Raw genomic sequence first — 8528 nt, 5'->3', positions numbered from 1 at the left:
AGATGTAGTTATGCAACAGCTGGAGGTACCCAACTACAATTCCCAGCATGCCGAGACAGCTGTTTGCTTTCTGGGCATGCTGGGGATTGCAGTTTTGCAACATCTGGAGAGCTACAGTTTTTAGACCACTACACAGTGATCTCCAAACTGTGGACCTCCAGATGTTGCAAAACTACAACTCTCAGCATGCCCAGACAACAAACAGCTATGTGGGCATGCTAGGAGTTGTAGTGTAGGGAAGATCTGGAGGGATGTAGTTTAGAGACCACTGTATAGTGGTCTCAAACTGCAGCCCTCCAGCTGTTGCAAAACTACATATTCCAGCATGCCCAAACAGCTGTCTGGGCATGCTGGGAGTTGTAGTTTTGCAACATCTGGAGGGCTACAGTTAGAGACCACAGTCTCAGACTGTAGCCCTCCAAATCAACTTACCGGCTTCTGTAGGATCCCGGGAGCCGTCCTCTTCAGAAGCACGTGACGCCGCCCGCCGATCAACGTCGCCGCTGCCTCCGGACGGGTAAGTGGACGTCGGCGCCCGGTCCCCTTCGGTTCCCCGTTCTGCCCCGCCTATTGTGGGTGGGCAGGACTGGGAAAACGAAAGTTAACCCCCCCGCCCCCGGTCTGCTATTGGTTGTCGCCTCTGACGATCAATAGCAGACCAATAGCAGGGATAGGAGGGGTGGCAACCTTAACAACCCACTCCTATGCCTACAGGGGGATCGTGGGTGTCTTAGACAACCGCGATCCCCCTTCTATTCCGGGTCACCGGGTCACAATAGACCCGTATGACCCGGAATCGGCGCAAATCGCAAGTGTGAATTCACTTGCGATTTGCGCCGATTGCCGATTGGGGGGGGGGGGGGGGTCTGATGACCCCCCTGGGCATTTGCGCGGGGTGCCTGCTGATTGATATCAGCAGTCACCCCGGCCCGGTCCCCGCCCGGCGCGTGGCGGGACTGAAATTCCCACGGCGTATGGATACGCCCTTGGTCCTTAAGTACCAGGACGTCAAAGCTTATCCATACGCCCTAGGTCCTTAAGTGGTTAAACACTAACCTTGAGGTTGGGGAAATTTGCCAGATTTGTAAATTATTTCTATTTAAAAATCTTAATCCTTCCAATACTTAGCAGCTGCTGTATTCTACAGAGGAAGTTATTTTCTTTTTGGATTTCTTTCCAGTCTGACCACAGTGCTCTCTGCTGACACCTCTGTCCATGTCAGGAACTGTCCGGAGTAGGAGAAGTTTACTATGGAGATTTGCTCCTACTCACAGAGAGCACTGTAGTCAGACCGAAAAGAACTATACAACTTCCTCTATAGCATACGGCAGCTGATAAGTACTGTAAGGATTAAGATTTTTAAGAAGTAATTTACAAATATGTTTAACTTTCTTGCACCAGTTGATTTAAAAAAATAAAATAAAAAAATGTTTTCCCCCGGAGTACCCCTTTTACGTAACACCTGTAAATTCTGCACTACGAATATCACCAGCCACTGAAGAGAGAGGTCATCCAACAACTGAAGTCCCAAAAAAATCTGCCACTAAATCCCTCAAGCAACCGTTCAGCCCCAGTAAAGAACCATCTGACCGGACCACAGGGACCAGTGTGGAGGAGAACAGGGTCCAGGCTGTAAAATAGAAGAACACTGGAGCAGCCAGATACACTGACTCTAAGGCTGAGCCTCATACTTCTACCAAAGCTGCAGAATTATAGGGGAACTGTAATAATGAAAGTACTACAACCCCCAGTGTGGTCAGTCTGTGCCCCCCTAAGGGTCAGGGTTGGAGGAGGCACAGGTTGAAAAGACACACTACAATGGGAGTTGTAGTACTGTAGTTGTTAAAGAAAAAAAAGATGTTTTCATCAGGTTGCCCATAGCAACCAATCAGATTACTTCTTTCATTCTTGAGAAGACCTCTGAAAAATAAAAGAAATGATCTGATTGGTTGCTAAGAGCAACTGGACAACATTTCCTCTCCACAGGTACATTTCCCCGATTGTCTTCATATTTAGGATGAGAATCTACTGACAAAGTGAGTAGCCAACCATTTCTGGGCATAAAACTCTGTAAGAGACAGCAGTCTGGGGGCGTCTGTGGTGGACATGAAGGAAGGGGGGGGGGGGGGGTCCAGGGAAATTGAGATTTGACGTCTGCAGCGAGCGCTTCTCACTGAGCGACGGGTCTCATCCCAGGTATTGCAGGGGGACCCCCCACGATCAGCTACTTATCACATAAACCATGGATAGGGGATAAGTTAATTTTTGCCATAGTTCTCCTTTAATTGGCCAGAACACACCCAAAATCGGTCCCAGCCAAATATTGCTTCGTGTCCTGTCATTTCTCCCAGCTGTTCTTTTTCTACCTGCTTGTAAGGCATGCCTACACTCTCTAATTCCTTAAAGTGGTACTCCGCCCCTAGATATCTTATCCCCTACCTTAAAGATAGGACAAAAGATGACTGATCACTGGGACCCCCGCGATCTTCATGCAGCACCCGGCGTTCCAAATAATATATTTAGAACTCTGGGTTCTCGTGGTGCGGGTCGTGACCTCCCGCCACGCCCTTTCCATTTATGTCTATGGGAGGTGGTGTGATGTCACAAGAAGGTGTGGCATGATGTCACGAATCCCACCACAGGAACCAGTGATCTAAACATACTATTTAGAATTTTGGTTGCTGCATGGAGATTGCTGGGGTCCCAGCAGCAGGATCCCCTTGATCAGACATCTTATCCCCTATCCTTTACATAGGGGATAAGATATCTAGAGGCGGAGTACCCCTTTAAGGGACAGTTCATGTACCCAAAAGTTGATCCTTTGCAACCGTATGACCCCTAGCAAGTTCCCTGCATGAGTCCCATTCATCAGAAAAAGGCTTGTGCATGGAACTTGCTGGGTGTTCTACGTTTGCCTCATAAGCTGCACCACCCAGCACCAGTTGCCTCTCTCCGCACCGCATTATGCAGATCCATGTTTTGCTAACTCTATTTTCACACACAGAAATAAATAAATGAGTCGAACAAGTCAAAGAACAGTTTAAAAAAAGGGGAACTTTATTTATTATTTATTAAAATGTTTGTGTAGGGGATTTTTTGTAACCTCCCATCACTCACAAAGAGCGTACAGTAACTAATACTCAGGACAGGAAAAACCTCCAGAGGGGAGGAAACCTGTAGGGAATCCATGGCTACTGTATGGCCCTTCCTCTGGGCATACTAAAGGAGGTTACCTCTAGAATTTGGGCAAATGTTTCTGTGTATGTGCATGATTCCTAGGCCTGTGCCTTCATCCAACGTCTTGCTGTAGGTCCCGAAATGCTACTCCATGTCCTGGAAATAGTGCATCTAAGATAGGGGACAAAAAAGATAGATTATTTACATGTTTATCATAGAAATACACATGGAACTGCAATAAAGACCTTTTGGACAAAACAATGTAACACTTACCAGTCACAGTCATGTGCATGACTTTGCATTCCCGTGTCCCTACACAGTGTCCAGCACCGGCCCCTCACTGATGAACAGGACCAGTGTTATTTCTGGGGCTATGCCTTCATCCAACGTCTTGCTGTAGGTCCGGAAATGCTACTCCATGTCCTGGAGATAGTGCATCTAAGATAAGAAAAAAAAGATAAATTATTTACATGTTTATCATAGAAATACACATGGAACTGCACTAAACACCTTTTGGACACAACAATGTAACACTTACCAGTCACAGTCATGTGTATGACTTTGCATTCCCGCGTCCCTACACAGTGTCCAGCACCGGCCCCTCACTGATGGAGAATGAACAGGAGCAGTGTTATTTCTGCTCAGTGCTGCTCTTTGGTGGACAATGGTTATGACATCACATGTGTGACACGCTGTTACCTCCTGGGAGTTCTATTTCAGTAGTGCTGCTCTCTGATTGGCTGAAAATCAAAAAAGCTTTCTAATATATTCTGTATGACTGTTATCTAAGGTTTTTGACAATTTTTATTAAAATGGCGCCACTCCCTGTGGGTGCGTTATATTTGTTTCTCCTAACCAGACATTCTGTATATGTAATATCATTTGGTGGCCCCAACAGCCTGGGCCCATAGGTTTCTTACATAGATCAATGCTACTCCGGTAGGCTCAATGAGCAGCGCTGGCCGCCGGGACGTCTGACGAGTGACGTCCCTGACGTTGCGGTCTGGAGCGAAGGATGTCACTAGTCAGACGTCCCAGCAGCCATTGATTTAAAGTGGTCGTGGCTCCTGCTGCCAGTTCCAGATCAGACACCATGGCCCTAGATTGACATACTGCAAGACCGATCCCTTGTGGCTGCCCACCTGTTGCAAAACTACAACTCTCAGCCTTCGGCTGTCAGGGCATGCTGGGAGTTGTAGCTTTGCAATAGCTGGACAGACGTCTGTCGAAAGGGGGGAAAAAGCACCAGAAATAAAGCAATGTGGGCTTTGAAAAACACCATTTATATGTTGTTTTTAATCACAGCCTAAGCCTAGGAACAAACACAATTCTTGTTTGATGTTTTGGTTTTTTTTTTGCACAAAAAAACAAACATCAAAATCTTCTCCCTCATTTCTTTTCTCAGCTATCTTTGTGTTATTTTTGCTAAAAGCACTGGGGGGGGGGGGGGGGGGGGGAGGGGTTGTCTTAGAGATTTATCAAAACCAGGGAAGAGGGAAAGTGGACCAGTTGCCCATAGCAACCAATCAGGTAGTTTCTTTCATTTTTAAAAAGGCCTCTGAAAAGTGAAAGAAGTGATCTGATTGGTTGCTATGGGCAACTGGTCTACTTGACCTCTGCACAGGTTTTCATACATCTGTCCCAATGTGTATTATTATTATCATCATCATCATCATTATTATTATTATGGGAAGTGTTTTTTCTTTGGTGTTTTTTTTCCCTCTGGCTTTTCTCTTTACAAGTCATGTGATTCTTTCATCATTTGACTGAAGGATTTCTAAAAAAAAAAATTGTGAGAAAATACCCCCCCCCCCCCCCAAAAAAAAAAAAAAAAAAAACATGCTCTCGGCATCCCACAGATTTGATAGCCTAAAAACACCATAAAAGGATGAAGAAACCCCCATTAGTGACTGGTGTTTCATATTACCCTATTGATTCCAACCTAACATGTGCCCGCAGCGAGCATGGTGTTTTTTATGACAAACACGCCAAGTGTAATCCCAGCTGAAATGAATGTTTTCACAATAGGTGTGAACAGGCTGCAGGCTGTGCTAGATATATTTGCATAGTTGCGGCATACAGCACGTGCAGCATTTATGTGGCGGCTTTCCGCTGGCATATATGGCTTTCTGTGCTGGTGAATGCAGCGGGCACTTACTGGCGGTTTTTTCCTAGCTGCACAGTTTTGCACCACAACCACTCCGGTTGGGACCAGGCTGACCGATCTAATGACCAAGATGCCGCAGTGAACGGCTTTCTTTCTGTGAAAGTTCTGGCGAACTACAATGCTCAGAAGAGGAGGAGCGCCATTGAGCTTTTGGAAAGAGAATTAGTTTGGAATGGTCAGGGCCATGTGCGTTTACAAAGCCCCCCGTGGTACCAGAACAGTGGACCCCCCCACATGTGACCCCATATTGGAAACTACACCCCTCACAGAATTTAATAAGGGGTGCAGTGAGTATTTACACCCCACAGATCTTTGGAACAGTGGGCTGTGCAAATGAAAAATTTAATTTTTCATTTTTACGGACCACTGTTCCAAAAATCTGTCAGACACCTGTGGGGGTAAATTCTCAATGTACCCCTTATTACATTACGTGGCGGGTGTAGTTTCCAAAATGGGGTCACATGTGTGGGGGGTCCATTGTTCTGGCACTATGGGGGCTTTGTAAACACATGTGGCCTTCAATTCCGGACAAATTTTCTCTACAAAATCCCAATGGCGCTCCTTCTCTTCTGAGCATTGTAGTACACCCGCAGAGCACTTTAAATTCACATATGGGGTATGTTCTTACTCAGAAGAGATGGGGTTACAAATTTGGGGGAAGATTTTTTCCTATTTTCCCTTGTGAAAATGAAAAATTTAGGGTAACACCAGCATTTTAGTGAAAAAAAAAATTTTTTTTTCATTTTCCCTTCCAACTTTAAAGAAAATTCATCAAACACCTGTGGGGTGTTCAGGCTCATTATACCCCTTGTCACGTTTGGTGAGGGGTGTAGTTTCCAAAATGGGGTCACATATGGGTATTTTTATTTTTTTTGCGTTTGTCAGAACCGCTGTACAATCAGCCACCCCTGTGCAAATCACCAATTTAGGCCTCAAATGTACATGGTGCGCTCTCATTCCTGAGCCTTGTTGTGAGCCCGCAGAGTATTTTACGCTCACATCTGGGGTATTTCCTTACTCAGGAGAAATTGCATTACAAATTTTGGGGGTCTTTTTTTCCTTTTACCGCTTGTGGAAATAAAAAGTATGGGGCAATACAAGCATGTTAGTGTAAACATTTTTATTTTTTTACACTAACAGGCTGGTGTAGCCCCCAACTTTTCCTTTTCACAAGCGGTAAAGGGAAAAAAGACCCCAAAAATTTGTAGTGCAATTTCTCCCGAGAACGGAGATACCCCATATGTGGCCCTAAACTGTTTCCTTGAAATACGACAGGGCTCCGAAGTGAGAGAGCGCCATGCGCATTTGAGGTCTAAATTAGGGATTGCACAGAGGTGGACATAGGGCTATTCTACGCCAGTGATTCCTAAACAGGGTGCCTCCAGCTTTTGCTAAACTCCCAGCATGCCTGGACAGTCAGTGGCTGTCCAGAAATGCTGGGAGCTGTTGTTTTGCAACAGCTGGAGGCTCCATTTTGGAAACCCTGCCGTACAAGACATTTTTAATTTTTTATTGGGGGGGGACAGTGTAAGGGGGTGTATATGCAGTGTTTTACCCTTTATTATGTGTTAGTGTAGTGTAGTGTTTTTAGGGTAAATTCACACTGGCGTGTTACGGTTAATTTCCCGCTAGGAGTTTGCGCTGCGGCGAAAAATTTTAAGTTGGAAATTTACTGTAAACCTGTCCGTGTGAATGTACCCTGTACATTCACATGGGGGGCAAACCTCCAGCTGTTTCAAAACTACAACTCCCAGCATGTACTGACAGACCGTGCATGCTGGGAGTTGTACTTTTGCAACAGCTGGAGGCACACTGGTTGGAAAACCTTCAGTTAGGTTATGTTACCTAACTCAGTATTTTCCAACCAGTGCGCCTCCAGCTGTTGCAAAACTACAACTCCCAGCATGTACTAATCACCGAAGGGCATGCTGGGAGATGTAGTTATGCAACAGCTTGAGATACCCAACTACAATTCCCAGCATGCCGAGACAGCTGTTTGCTTTCTGGGCATGCTGGGAATCGCAGTTTTGCAACATCTGGAGAGCTACAGTTTTTTGACCACTGCACAGTGATCTCCAAACTGTGGACCTCCAGATGTTGCAAAACTACAACTCCCAGCATGCCCAGACAACAAACAGCTATGTGGGCATACTAGGAGTTGTAGTTTTGCAAGATCTGGAGGGATATAGTTTAGAGACCACTGTATAGTGGTCTCAAACTGCAGCCCTCCAGCTGTTGCAAAACTACATATTCCAGCATGCCCAAACAGCTGTCTGGGCATGCTGGGAGTTGTAGTTTTGCAACATCTGGAGGGCTACAGTTAGAGACCACAGTCTCAGACTGTAGCCCTCCAGATCAACTTACCGGCTTCCATACTAGACTTGTGCACTAGAAAAATTTTCGTTTAATTTCGTTTCGTTTTTTCGTTTTGGAAAAGAATTTCGGTTCGGCAATATTTTCGGTTTTGATTTTTCGGATACATTCGGTATTCGGGTATTCGTGTTGTTTTTTTTGGATACATTCGGTATTCGGGTACATTCGGTAAATCTTTAGTCTTTTTTTGGACTTTAGCGATCCTAATAAATAATGGAGATACCTTTTTTATTAAAATTTCGCAGGGTATCATAAAAAAATCATAATAAAAAAGATACAGTGGTGATGGAAAAAATTGTATCTAACGAAATGTATCTTTTTTATTATGAAATGTTTATTCATTTTTAATCAGGGATCAATTTATGTGAGCGGGTAAAGCACTAAAAATGTAGCCGACAATAATGAAAATGTAGTGTGTGCTTGTTTTTCACTTTTTTTAAAAACATTTTTTAGGTAGTACTACTACTCCCAGCATGGAACACACTGTTCCATGATGGGAGTAGTAGTTACCTGTACTAATTGACAGATTGCAGGGGTCCCTTGCGATCATCTTGTATAATGTACAGATGCGGCGGCTGCTCTTCTATGGTCCCCTGCACTCACGTATATGTACACATATTCATATTTCCCGCAGAGCTGTGATTGGCCAGATGGTTCCAGCCAATCACAGCTCTCTGTGAGAAATAGGAATATGTGTATATATACGGCCGTGCAGGGGACCATAGGAGAGTGGCCGCCGCATTCATACATTATACTGGAGGATCGCAGCGGGTGTCAGGAGTGATACCCGCAGTGATCTTCCCTTTACTAC

The 8528-nt window shown here is 45.1% G+C and overlaps 1 long non-coding RNA gene across 1 annotated transcript; it reads right to left on the bottom strand.

Annotated features, from left to right (window-relative positions):
• Positions 1-3051: 3051 nt before the first annotated feature.
• Positions 3052-7723, bottom strand: LOC130368216 (uncharacterized). Its single transcript, XR_008892369.1, has 4 exons — positions 7709-7723; positions 3716-3917; positions 3451-3615; positions 3052-3348 (listed from the first exon to the last, which is right to left on the bottom strand). It is a non-coding gene; the product is annotated as an uncharacterized LOC130368216 (long non-coding RNA).
• Between the last annotated feature and the right edge of the window lie 805 nt (positions 7724-8528).

This window comes from Hyla sarda, chromosome 4, assembly GCF_029499605.1.
Source record: "Hyla sarda isolate aHylSar1 chromosome 4, aHylSar1.hap1, whole genome shotgun sequence".
NCBI classification, from domain to species: Eukaryota; Metazoa; Chordata; class Amphibia; order Anura; family Hylidae; genus Hyla; species Hyla sarda.
This window is presented reverse-complemented; position numbering and strand designations above follow the sequence as displayed.